We start from the raw sequence: 14296 nt of genomic DNA, 5'->3' as shown, positions 1-14296 counted from the left end.
TTTCTCATTGTTTGAGTCTGAGAAGGATGCAGTCAGCAATGAAAACACTCTGGCTGCTTGTATAATGAGAGCTAATGGCAATGAGAGTCTATTTTAATTGATTTCATTAAGCTTTGGACCAGGCTCTGAGTCTTGTGTGCTGCATTAAGTCGATGTTGCAGTTCCACGCCACAGGTATCAGCTGTTCACATTGTTTCTCTTTGTCCAAGTAATTTTAGATGCTCATCCCTGTGGTGTGTGAGGGCAAATTGTTTTGGAAATTTCCTTTTAAAGTTAAATCATGCATAACAAAAGTGAATTTTTCCCCAGTATTCCAGCCCATCCCAATTGCATAACTATCACCTGAGTGGCAATTGGTCAGCTAATTTTCATTTATCCATTACATGATTTACAAGAGATTATTTATCTGCTGTTTTCTTATCTGTAAACAAAAAGGCTTTGCAATCAACAGGTACTGATTTTACAGGATCTCTTACATGTCTTAGAATGTATGTTTGGAGTAAGGGGTCCCAAGCATTTTTATGCCGTGGACCACATTTTAACAACGAAAAAAAGTCTTTAATGGCATCTCCTGTGCCATTTGCCATCAACTTGCTTGTGATTTCATGGATCACCTCCTCTCTCATTGTTAGTCGAATAAGATCTCGCTAAGTAAGATTAAGGAAATATTGAATGTATTTGTAATTTTTTTTTTAAGTGCAATTCAAGAGCAGGAAACAAGGGACCAGATCCTCAGGTGCAGTTCATCTATATAGTTTGATTAACATCAGGGATGAGTTGGATCTGTCCCAAGAAGTACAGCCAGCACCATTTGACCACCCAGTCCCCCTCTGACAACCAACAAGTGCTCTGCAGACCACCGGTAGCCCACACACTTTGGGAGCCCGTGGTCTGGAACAACTAAACGTTTGCTCCTACCATGCTTAGGGTAGATCTACAAAACAGCTGGATGTCATGTTGACATCCCTTTAGCCCACACCCTGGCAGCCTCGCTACTATGTATAGTGAGCTAGCTGGAGGCTAGCTAGTGCATGTTTGTCTACGCCAGCTGCCATTCACACCTCTGACTACAGTGTAGACATACCCTTAGAATGGCTGCGTAGTCTTCCCTTCAGCTTCTCTATTATTTGCCTAATGGCCTGAGCCTGCAAACCTGTATTTACACAAGTATTCCTTACCTACGTGATGCTGCAAATTCAGCACGAGATTGTGAATTGTTTAGGGCAGGGATTAGCTTTATGTTAATGTGTGTACAGCACCTAGCACTGTGGAACCCTGACTCCTGACGAAAGCCTCCAGGTGCTACTGCAGTACAAATAATTGTGCTTTCAGTTAAAGGCTCCGGCAAAGGGAAGGATGAGTCGGGATGGCGCATTGGTGGGGATTAATGACAACTGTTCAGCTCAACAAAACAGCATACCAGCACACAACAAAACAAAATACCAGGCCAACTCTAGATTGCTGGGGAGTAAGGCATGGAAAGGTTGCAGCAGAAATAAAGGGAAACTTGGATATAGAGCCAAAGCGATAGTCACCTTTGCGATCACTTTGGGATAAATTCTGCTGTCTCTGGCACTTGTCTAATACTGGAGTAAGTCTTCGTTTAACACTGATGTAAAATTTGAGCAAAATTTGGCCAGGTAACTGTTAGTAGCAGATCCTGAGCTGCAAAACAGCCCTGTTCGATGCACATTGGCTGTGTCACATATTTACATAAGTATATCATTATTATTTATGAAAAAGTTACAGCGCCATCCAACTGCTTATAAATACTCGTTAATAAATCAATCTGTCCCTATGTGTTAGCACTTCATCTTGGAAACTATACCTAAAAATAAACTTCACAAACTGTTCCAAATGTGTTCAAGTGTCACTGTAGAACAATTACTTTAATGGAATTTTCCCAAAACTACAAAGCAATTTCTTTCCTGCTAATTTTCTGTTCACTTTGTCATTATTACTGTGTTTGGATAAAGTCTCTGCTTTGTAAGCAGTGAAGTCTCAGCCTTGGATTGCTGACATTGCTCTTTTCCTGGGGGAATGGCTGTAATGTCACAAATTATAACAGTTATTAATGCAGGACGAAGTAGATGGGGGGGGGGGGAAATGGGTTGTGAGTGAGTAAAACATTCCTCTAAACTCCAAATGTCTTTGGAGACCTAAAGTGCCCAGGGAGATTAAATCCACTTTTTCAATGTGGATTAAGGTAGGTATACAGGGTCCAGTCTGGCTCTTGGAAACACAGGCATGGTTCTGTATGCCTGAGGGAAGAACCGGGTCTGCAGCGTTTGAAATATACCTGAATTAAGGGCTGGATTTTTCAAAGCGCTGAGCTTGTGTAGCTTTCATTGATCAACAGTAAGGAGGACTGTGGTGTGGGTGGGAAATACACAGCTTCCCCAGTTCTGCTAAAAGCTCTCCTTCCTTTCCCTGGCTTAGGTAAACATTGCTTCCCACCCACCTATCTAGCTAGCTACCTACCTACCACAGAGTTTTGTACTGCTGCCCATCACCAGGATGCAGTGGGAGAGGAGAAGAGACAGGAGAAGGAGCAGAAGAATGTGAGCTCTGTGAAAAAGGGAAGGGAATACTTTTTACTTTAGCTGTGATCAGGCTTCCAGAGTGTTCCTCAAAGGGATTCAGGTGCAAAACCCAAAATTTGCGAAGCTTCTGAGTGTAGGACTTCTTAGCAAAAGTTTAAATCACTATTGAGGAAAGCAAGCCCTGGCCTGGTCTGACCATGCCTGTCCTTGGATCACAGAAGTAGGAGTTGTGAGTAGGATAATTTAATTGGATTTCCTCCTTGTTCCCCAAAATTCCTACTTTATTTTGTCTCATCAATGAATTTGCTTGTATTTGCAACAGAAATATTCAATGAAAGGGTGTTTTGTTGGATCCAACTCAGTCTAGTGACATTGAACAAGAATGTGTTGTGCTGTGCATCTCCTATCTAGCCATATGCCAGTGAAATTCTACGGGCGGCCTAGCTGATTAAGTTTCAGTAGAAGTGATATTGAAAAATGGTATCAGTAATACTTAACTCTTAAATTGTGCTTTTCATCAGTAGATCTCAAAGCACTTTACAAAGGAGGTGAGCACATTAACATATATTTTCAACACACGTCACTGATTTGATGGTATTATCTACCATGGCTTTATCCTGGTGGGGATGGTGAGTTAAATCCAGTTAAAATTATGCTCCTCACTGACTGCAGGCTAGGATAAAAAGGGATATTAAAAGGATGCATAGAAATATCAGAACTTCATAACCAAATGATCACCTCCTTAACAATTTTTACAAGGAAGGATCAATATCACTAGTTCTAACTTTTGCACTATTTTTTTTTTGGATGAAATACATCAGGCCAGGATATTCACTGAGACAGATTTAAATAGTTTCTACAGCAGTAAGTAGTTAATCATGACAAACCTGAGTTTCCACCCCTGTCACCAATCAAATCTGTAAATTATAATAATTGTACAGCATCTGTTAGTAGTTTTCATGAATCTGTAATTATCTTATTCAAGATATTTTTTCCTCCAGAAATTTTGTTTTTTAATGATCTGCAAGAGAAACAATCAATCTAGTTTATGTAGCGCTGGTCACCAAATTTTACAGGTCTCAAAAAGTTTATAAAATCTTCTAGGTAACTGGATGTATCTACCCAGTAATCAGCATCAGAATATTTTGAAATGTGTCCTTGATTTATAGCAATTGTATTTATCTTTGAGGTAATGGACCAAATTGAGTTCTGTAGGCTTACAGCAGATAAGGATCTAGCTCTTTTAGGTAAGGGTAAAGCATATATGTAAGGAACCATGGGACTAGAACCAGATCTCTAGAGACATCTCTGGGATAGCTGATGTCCGTACGTAGCCACTAGGAGGCTTTGTAGAGCCATCTCCAAGGAGCACTGTGGAGATCAGGTGCCATAGGAAGTACCGCCCAAAGGGACCGGAGCAATGGCATCCTGTGGCATTCTGATTGGCCTGTGCTCACTATTTAAACCTGGAGAGTGGCCCAGGAAGTTGTCTGGGCAACACATTCGGGCTGTTGGCTTGCTGTGACTGCAAACCTCCCCTCACTTTCTGATGGCCCGTCGCTGACCCCAGCCTGACTCTTGCCTCCTGATTCCAGCCTAGTAACTATCTCTGGTCTCTGACGCTTACCTGCTGATCCCAGCTCTGGTGGTTACTCTGTACCCTGCTCACTGACTACTGCCTTGTGGCTGTCCTCGACTTGTGGACAACAGCCCAGCTGTGGCTTCTAGGCCATACTGCCTATGCCTATGGTTATGGTGCTTCATACACCTGTCTCCTTTCTGGTCTCGGTGTGCACTCCCTCAGATGTTTAGCCTTGTGCCCTTATCTGTACGGGGTGGGGGAGGGGAGAGATTTTACCATTCTCCCATTCTTAGGGTACGTCTACACTTGGAGGAGACATACTTGGGGTAGCTAAAAATAGTACTGTAGCTGTGGTAGCATGGGCAGTGGTGGGAGGGGCCACTCCCCGTACAAACCTGTCCAGACCTCTGAGTACGTACTTGGGCGGCTTGCCTGAGCTGTGACCCGTGCTACTGCAGCTACTCCACTGTTTTTAGTGTGCTACACTCAATGAGAGCGAGCGCAAGTACGTCTACACGAGCTGGGAATCACACCCCTAGCTCCAAATATAGACCTACTCTGAGTGGGCTGTAGGTACAGCACCCTGTCTGTGCCTTGTGATCCATGCTCTAGAAAGACCAACCGCTTTCAGAAAACAAATAGTTTATTAGAGAATGGAACAAAGCATCAGAGAAAATAATTTCAAAACAGCCACCATGTACGGTTAGTCTCCTCTAATCTTACACTTGACTCCAAGCTACGTTAGATTAGGCTGCCCTCTTGAGATACAGGAACAGACAGACCTAACTTGCATTCTTTATCCTACCCAGCAGCTCTGGGACCTCTCACTTTGCCTTCCGGAGAGTGTTCCCCAGACTGTTTCCTCCTCTACCCACTCAGGGAAACTCCCTCATCCAAACCCCATCCTCTTTGTGTGAGCCTCAGTGCACTTACCACATTGCTTGATGCCACTTCGTTAGCGATGAAGTCTTCCTCTTGCCTAGCTTTTGACAGTCAACCTGCCAGCCGGTCCATCCCAGATAATGCTCTCATGGTGGTTGCTCTATTCAGCCTTAATGACATGCAGCCCTGGGCAGTAATTATCCCTCCCTACTCTGCACTGATGAAGCCTCAGCTAGAGTATTGTGTCCAGTTCCGGGAGCCACATGCTAAAAAAGATGTGGACAAATTAGAGAGAGTCCAGAAGAGACCAAGAAAAATGATAAAAGGTTTAGAAAGCCTGATCTATGAGGAATGGTTTAAAAAAGGGGCAAGTTTAGTCTTAGGACTGAGGAACCTGATAATCTTCAACTATATTAAGAGTTGTTATAAAGAGGATGGTGGTCAATTGTTCTCCATGCCCACTGAAGGTAGGATAAGAAGTAATGGGCTTACTCTGCAGCAAAGGAGATTTAGGTTAAATATTAGGAAAAACTTTCTAACGATAAGGATTGTTAAGCACTGGCACGGGCTCCCAATGGAGGTTGTGGAATCCCCATCAATGGAAGTTTTAAAGAACAGATTAGACAAACACCTGTCAGGGATGGTCCTGCTTCAGTGCGAGGGGTGGTGGTGGGAATGGACCTCTCCAAGTCTCTTCCAGCCCTACATTTCTATAATTCTTTGGGCAGTAGTTTAGCTTGTCTTTATGGGACTTGAAAATGAACCATGTTTGTTCTAAGCGACTGTCTGAATTGCCGCAATCGTATGTTTCTCTTTTTTTTTTTTATTGTTGAGAAATTTTAGTGGGAAAATGTTTGAGACCCATTTTCCCCCCCAACAAGTGAAACTCCCAATGAGAAGTGGGGTTTGGATTCTCTAATCTGAACACTTTCCCTGATTCCTGTTCTGTCTTAACCTCAACAACATTTTTTCTCTGTACATACATAGTTATGTTTCTCCTTAGGGTGAAATTCACCGCCATGCAAAAAACCAGCCCAACTCCTAGGTACCAGTTAAGTCCCAGTGTTTGTACATTTCAGTTGTATGACAACTAAACTAATTATGAAAAATGTTCCTGCTGATTCTTGTATAGTTCTGCTTTCTCATTTGCTTGCAGTGCTTTGAGATCAGAGGTGTTTAGGACTTGACCTAAAATGTCCCGTCTTGCTTGTGGTCTTTGAGATGGGGGGGAAATGCAATTTTAGGTCTTGATCCTATAGCTGGATCAGATAGCACGGACCCCTGTGCTCTGCATCAGTGTGGGGATTGATGTTAATGGGACCTGGGGATCTTTACTTGCATACAATGTAGTGATGCTCCAGGCACTGTTGTTTGTTTTAATCGCCAACAGGGATATATAAACAGCATGGACTAAATCAGCTTTGTTCTTTAGCTTTTTCTGTGTTGTGGATTTTACCACTGTGCTTGCCCCTCTTCAGCTGACAAGGACAGAGGTTTTCAAAAGTTTCTCGCACAAGCTGCCTAGGAGTGGGTATTTTGTACCACTGCACCAGCAGAATGAGGCTTGGGGCTTATCTGCTGCAAGTCCCATGGAGTTTACTAGGATCAGGACTGCGGTGCGGCCTTTGTCGTTCAGTTTACTGAGTCAAGTCCTGTCTTGATAGATTCTAGTTTCTGAGAAACCGATCTCACACTAGCAGGGAGCCCAGTCCTGCTCCCATATAAATCAAGGTGAGTTTTGCAGGGAGCAGGATCGTGCCAGTAATTTTTTTTTTTAATTCAGTGTCTTTTCCCAGCCTTTAAGAAGCCCCATCCTGCAACCCTTCCTAACAGATGTAATCCCATTGGGTGCAATAGGACTTCTCATGTGTAAGGGTTTGCAGGGCTGGGCTTTTTGTGCCTGGGATAGCCTGCAGGTTATTACTGGTATTACAGAAGCATCTCTTACTTTATGTATGTGCTTCACCAATTGTGCTAGATGCTGTATATATTCATAGTAATAAACAGTGCCTGCCCTAAAGAGCTTACAGTCTAAGAGACAAGCCAGAAGGGAAACCAAAGCACAGAGAAAGGAAGTCATGCAGCAGGTCAGAGGCAAAGCTGAGGATAGAACCCAAGTCTTTTAAGACACAGGCCAGTGCCCTACACTCTCTCTTAATATATAGATACATTCCAGAGTACCTAATGAACTCTGTATTTTAGAAGACGTTTAAGTCCTTATTTACTCAACAGATTGGAACAGCTCTAAAATTTAAATATGTATTTAAGCACATAATCAAATCACTTTCGTAATTTCATTGGAGTTGTTTACTGGTTAAACAGGGCAGCCGACTTTTAAATTGCAACAGCTCTGTTCCTTGTTTTCATTTTTTTTCCCCAAAAGAGTAAAAATCATTGCACCATGAAATGGGCTATTTGCTTGCAAACTGTCTTTCAAATCAGACACATTTTGGAAGCTTATAATCAGAATCAGCCATCACAACCTGGCAAAAAATTTTTTTACAGTCTTAATTTAAAAATAGACAAAGTGAAATAAAAAAAAAAGTGAATCTCAGCTGTAGCTTTTGTTTGTCCAAGTGAATATCTGAGAACGAGTCATAAAACCTGGAAAGTAAAGGTGTCTAATGGCATTATTCAGCAAACCTTAGGTAGAATGCTGCAAAAGCTTTAGGGCGAGTCCTTATTCCTTTAATATTGCCTCTTTCATGTGTGACTCTCATATAATCAGATGATTTGCATGATCTGTTCAGGCTCATTTCTAAGCATTCAAGTCATTAAATGTTGGCAATAGGTTGATGTGCCGGCCGACATTGCATCAATATAAGCACGAATGCTGGTGCCAGTTAAAACCTTTCTCAGAGATGGTGTTGACAAGTGTCCTAACACACCCTGGCTGCATTTCTGTGTTTTTATAGAATTGTTAATTTTCCTATGGCTGACTGTCAAAAGCAATAATATAGATAAAATTGGGATATCATGCTCGAAACATAATATTGCATCAGCCCATATGTAACCAACCACACTTAGATGTTGGGATACAGGATATTCGGATCGCTCAGCTAGTAAATAAAACATGGTTTTAATTTCCTATCATAAAGACATAGGAAGTCGGAAGATGTTCACATGGGCTCTTTTGGGTTTTTTTTGTCATTGAAGTAAGATGAGGTCATCTGAACAAAAACCATAAGTGCAAAACAGAGAGGAGATAGATATGGATTAAAGAAAGAACAGGTTGAAACTGGCTAAGATAAGGCCAGATTAAAAAAAAAAAAGATTTTTGTGCTTTCAGTATAGATTTGTTATACATCAGATATTGCCATGGAAAATCCTCCCTTTGCATTTATGTTAATGGCACATGCTCAGTAGAGCTCGGGGTCCAATCCTGCTTCTCCTGAAGTCAATGAGAATAGGAAAAGACCTGCATACGACGACTATGACCCATCTTGTATATAAGTGCATGGGTAACATGGAATATTTACAGGTTTCAGATGACACCAGGACTAGGGAGAAGAAAGCAGCAGCTTGAAGCATAAGAAGTTTAAATACTAAGTAAAGATGACCCATACGGCTAGAGCTCAGCATACATGCTGATGGGAAACAGTTATACTAGGGTGTTAGATTCTGATCTCTGTGAGAACGATGTGAATGTGGAGCAATGCCGCTGAATCCATGGTGGTGTTCGGGTGGTTTTTCCCCCTCTTTTGGGGATGTCCAGCTCTCCCCACATGAACGGTGAGTCACCAGCAGGCATTGTGAGGAGAATTCTGCAGGGGCTGGAGTGGATTAAACTCACTTTCTCAGCCCACAGATGCTGCAGTCGCTCTTCCAGTCTTCGTATGGAAATCATGGCCCCTGCTTTGGTGGGGTTTTCAGGCTGCTGAGTTCATGTAAATCCATTGTTGCCCCTCCACGTGCTCACCCCACGGAGCCCATGTGGAGCACTCTGGGCTGGAGTGATCCCTCACTATTAGGGCTGTTGATTAATCACAGTTAACTCACATGATTAACTCAAATTAATCACGGTTAAAAAAAATTAATTGCGATTAATCACACTGTTAAACAATAGAATACCAATTGAAATGTATTAAAAATGTGGATGTTTTCCTACATTTTCAAATATATTGATTTCTATTACAACACAGAATTCAAAGTGCACAGTGCTCACTTTATATTATTTTTTATTACAAATATTTGCACTGTAAAAATTACAAAAGAAATAATATTTTTCAATTCACTTCATACAAGTACGGTAGTGTAATCTCTTTATCATGAAAGTGAAGAATGTAGATTTTTTTTGTTACATAACTACACTCAAAAACAAAACTATGTAAAACTTTAGAGCCTACAAGTCCACTCAGTCCTACTTCTTGTTCAGCCAATCGCTAAGACAAACATGTTTGTTTAAATTTACAAGAGGTAATGCTGCCTGTTTCTTATTTACAGTGTCACCTGAAAGTGAGAAGAAGGCATTCGCATGGCACTTTTGTAGCCAGCGTTGCAAGGTATTTACATGCCAGATATGCAAAACATTCACATGCCCCTTCATGCTCTGGCCACCATTCCAGAGGACATGCTTCCATGCTGATGATGCTCATTTAAAAAAATGTGTTAATTAAATTTCTGATTGAACTGCTTGGGGGAGAATTGTATGTCTACTGTTCTGTTTTACCCACATTCTGCCATATATTTCATGTTATAGCAGTCTCGGATGATGACCCAGCACCTGTTAGTTTTAAGAACATTTTCACAGCAGATTTGACAAAACGCAAAGAAGGTACCAATGTGAGATTTCTAAAGATAGCTACAGCACTCAACCCAAGGTTTAAGAATCTGAAGTGCCTTCCAAAATCTGAGAGGGCTGAGGTGTGGAGCTACTTTCAGAAGTCTTAAAAGAGCAACACTCAGATGTGGAAAGTACAGAACCCGAACCAACAAAAAAGAATCTCAACCTTCTGCTGGTGGCATCTGACTCAGATGATGAAAATGAACATTCGTTGATCTGCTCTGCTTTGGATTGTTATCGAGCAGAAGCCGTCATCAACATGGAGGCATGTTCTCTGGAAGGTGGTTGACACATGAAGGTACATTCGAGTCTTTAGCGCATCTGGCATATAAATATCTTGCGATGCCGGCTACAATAGTATCATGTGAATGCCTGTTCTCACTTCCAGGTGACATTGTAAACAAGCGGGCAGCATTATCTATTGCAAATTGTAATCAAACTTGTTTGTCTGAGCGATTGGCTGAACAAGCAGTAGACAGATTGGACTTGTAGGCGCTAACGTTTTACCTTGTTTTATTTTTGAATGCAGTTTTTTTTGTACATAATAATACATTTGTAAGTTGCACTTTCATGACAAAGAGATTGCAATACAGTACTTGTATTAGGTGAATTGAAAAATACTATTTCTTTTTAACAGTGCAAATATTTGTAATAAAAATAAATATAAAGTGAGCACTGCACACTTTGTATTCCGTGTTGTAATTGAAATAAAAATATAGAAAAACATCCAAAAATATTTAAGTAAATGGTATTCTATTATTGATTAACAGAGCGATTAATTGTGATTTTTTTTAAATTGCTTGACACCCCTACTCCCTATGCATGCCATCTGTGCCCGGGAGCCCTGCAGGATTAATATGGCACAGAAAGCCTCATGGTGGCCAGCTGCAAATAACTGAGAGTGAATTTAGTGCTTGGAAGTGCAGGACCAGTAGCACTGGCTTGAGCTGTGCACTGTAGATCTGCCACACGTTAGCTCATCTCTTTTTCTATTTTATTCCAGACATTAATTCCACCCGATGACTAATCTGGTGTGGGAGGATGAGAACATTATAAATGTACACCTTGCATTTCTGAGATGCTTTTTGCCTGGTAGCTGAACAAGGGATACTCTTTCCGTGATTGATATGCAGATTTAGGCTCAGCTAATTGGCTTTCCCAGCTGTCTCTGAAGACCCGATGTATTATTTATAAAGTACTGGATACTTCTGCACTGGGAACATTATAACCATAATAACTCTGAAACTCAATGCATTCTTATCTGCTAATAAGGAAGTGAGGCTCCATGTAGCTCTGACACATAGGAACAAGCCACCACAATCCGTGCTTATTTGAACAGAAATGCATTTATGGCTCTTTGGGTTGGTTCTCATTGGATCAGAAATGCTTTAAAGGCCTTTAGATCTGAACTTGAACATGGCATGCCGTATGTGAGCGCACATGCGTATTAGGACTTCCCCCAAATATGTTTGAAGCAAAAATGTTCCATCCCTGGCATAAAATGTTTATTTTAATTTGCCAACAAAACTGGACACTTATTACTTATCTCCCCAATCAAGCTTGTAGTTTGGGTGATCTACATTCTTACGCCATATAGGAAAATAGCGATTGCTCGGGAAAATAATAAGAGAAGAGATTGAAATGGTCTTGATCCCCTGGACCGACGTTTATTTCAAGCCCTCACGCTCAGAAGCTATAATTCTATGGAAGTTTCTTGGTCTAAAATTGTTAAAGAGAAAAACAAATCTGTTGGTTAGAGATGGACTGATGCTGCAGAATTGTGATCGGGATGCCAGTGTTTGTATCCAGGCTTTTGGTTAAAACTATTATAAAGATAGGGACCATTTGCCAAATTCAAATCCATGTCCAGGTTTTGATTCTTCACCCTACTTCTCTCCCTCCAAAGGTCGAGGATATAGTCAAGTGGCCACCATGGGGTTAACTGGGTTACCCCAGAGTATTAGAGGATGGAGCCATGCTTCATTCCTCCCTACTTCCTGTTTCTCAGTGGGAGTCCTCCCCCTGTCACTCCGCCCCTCCCCATTCCTCCCAGAAGGCTATGTTTACACTATAAATGCTTCCGTGGCACAGCTGTAGCTATGCTGCTGTAGTGTAAACACTTGCTACAGCTATGGAACGGTTTGTCTGCTGTAGTAAATCCATCCCTGCGAGAGGTGGTAGCTAGGTTGATGGAAGAATTTTTCTGTTGAATTTTTCCCTAGCAGCGAAATTTTTTTCTCTTGAATTCTTTCCTAGCAGGCTCTATACCACTGCCTAGGTCAGGCTAACTATGTTGCTCAGGGGTGTGAGGTTTTTCACACCCCTGAGCGATGTAGCTAGGTTGACCTAAGTTTTCGGTGTAGACCAGGCTTCAGTTTGTTGCAGGTGGATAAAGCAGCAACTTCCTCAGCTTGGAGTCCTGTGAGTAGGAAGTTCTTTTTTTTTTTTTTTGCACTTTACAAAAACTTTGGAGGTGGGGTTTTGATGTGGTTCCATCTGTAATTTAGCACGAAGAATGTGGTAACTCTAACAACTCTCTGATAGCGCCCACAATTTCCACTGATTTCAGAGGGATTGGGCCTCTCAGAAACTTGAGGATTGAGGATCTAGGCAAGCCAGGGCCTATTCCTGCTGCCACTGAAATCAGGGGGAAAATCCTAGAGAATTCATTGGGGGCAAGATTGAGACCTGAGTGCTAGGGGAAGGAGGAGAGTATAGTTCTGAGCGTGCCATGGAGGATGCTATTTCCTGAGCATCAGAGGGATTTGATGCATAAGGGGTTGTTTTCAGATCGCCTCGATCAAATTAACAATGGAGGGGGATGATCCTCTAAATCTTGTGCACCGATTCCTTATGCCCTGCTGCCTTCCTTAGAGACATTATTAAAGCCATCCTAGGATGGTGAGCTTGGCAATGTTTTGGCCTTGCCTGGGGGATGTGCACATTTGAAAAGCAGTATTTAGGCAAAACATACGAAGAGGGAAATCTTACTAGTCTTACCCAGCTCTTCTTCCACCTCCCCAGACTCTTATATTGACGCCCATCTAAGGTGGATTTGCACAACTCTCAACTTCTGACAAAGCTGCTATGATAGCAGAGTCCCCATAGCCAGGACCTCTGTTGGTTGGGTCTCACCACGAGCTGTAATGCTCAATACCAGTGTTCCCGCCTTGCTACGGCAATTTAAAGTCTGATCGCAATTTACCCAGACCCCCATCCAGTTTGTTTTAGCCTGGTGGTTATAATGGGTGGAAGGAACCAATAACAAATTGAAGTTATGTGCTTTACATGTACAGCAACCAAGAGTTTAAGTTCATCTGCTTTGATGAATCAGTGCAGTGAATTGCTTGATGAATCAATAAAGGAAGGTTAAAGCCTGTTCATTAATGAAAAACGTATTCGAGAGATTTAGAAGGCAGTAAAAGGTATTGCACTGCTGAAAAGAAGGACATTTTCGTTGTCTGCCTAGCATGGTGGAGTTCCCTGTTTGTGTGCCTACCCTAATGGGTGGTAAAAGGGTTAATGTGGGCCTGAGGCCAATTAACCCATTGGTTGCACTTGGAGAGTGGGCCAGGCCTAATTAATGATGAAGCCCAGCTGGGGAGGGACTGGGTGTGCAAGAAACAGGAAGTTTGGAGCAGAAGGGGGCTGATTTCTTGATGGTGAAAAAATTCAGATCAAAAGTGTGTTCCTAGGAGTAGCGTTTGATAATGAATTAGCTTGGAAGGGTCACACAGGTAACATCATGTAAAAGTAGGATTAACTGCTTGAGATGTGTAGCTGGAAACAAATGGAGTGCAGATAAGAAGGTATTGAGGATGATGATGTATAGAGCATTGATAAGACCACATGCCAATCACAGAGCTTGGGCCTGGAGCAGTTCCAAGTTTCTAAGAGTTGTTTTTGAGACTGACCCAAAAGGTTGGCATCCAAATTCGGAACTGCTCCAGGCCCAAGCTCTGTGATTGGCATGTGGTGCAATGATAACCCCAGTGTGTGTGGGGCAAATAGCCGCTGGAGAACCACATTTAAATATAAGGATGCAACTATTCGATCTAACCTTTTGGGCAAAGGTAAAAGGGAATCATGAAAATAGAAATACACAACAGGTTTATGAGGATTGCTGGGAGCTTAGTAAATAAAACTATATGGATTGCCACAGACTTCTTCATAATATCAGGGTCAACAAATGGATAAAGGAGATACGTAAAAAAGAAAAATTGAGAAAACTAAACTTTTTTTTTTAGTCATGGGAAGTCAAATTACAGCTGGACAGTTATTCCCCCATTTGTGGGGGAATAACTTATGAAAAATAATGAACTTATGAAAAATAAGTCTACGCATATGGATCAAAAGATGACCGCATGGCTAAAGTGGGAACAGCTGTCTGTGTTTCTAGTCTTGTAATCCAGAGATCTAAAAGGCTATCAAATTATGTGACCATTCTGATGGCTCTCCTAATGGAGATAATGTTGTCATTAACAAGGATTAGAGATATTTGACTGG

General features: G+C 41.7%; 1 protein-coding gene across 20 annotated transcripts in view; it reads left to right on the top strand.

The window, feature by feature from the left end:
• GPR50 (G protein-coupled receptor 50) overlaps positions 1–14296 on the top strand; it is a 280991-nt gene that overhangs the window by 120731 nt on the left and 145964 nt on the right. Inside the window, exon 4 of one of the 20 annotated variants that reach the window (XR_005584886.1) lies at positions 698–1434. The exons of the other annotated variants lie outside the window; for them this stretch is intronic. The gene's annotated coding sequence lies outside the window, so the exon portion shown is untranslated. Of the gene's footprint in view, positions 1–697; positions 1435–14296 lie in introns of those variants that run through there. 20 annotated transcript variants of the gene reach the window in all.

Source organism: Mauremys reevesii, linkage group 9 (assembly GCF_016161935.1).
Source record: "Mauremys reevesii isolate NIE-2019 linkage group 9, ASM1616193v1, whole genome shotgun sequence".
In the NCBI taxonomy this organism is placed as follows: domain Eukaryota; kingdom Metazoa; phylum Chordata; order Testudines; family Geoemydidae; genus Mauremys; species Mauremys reevesii.
This window is presented reverse-complemented; position numbering and strand designations above follow the sequence as displayed.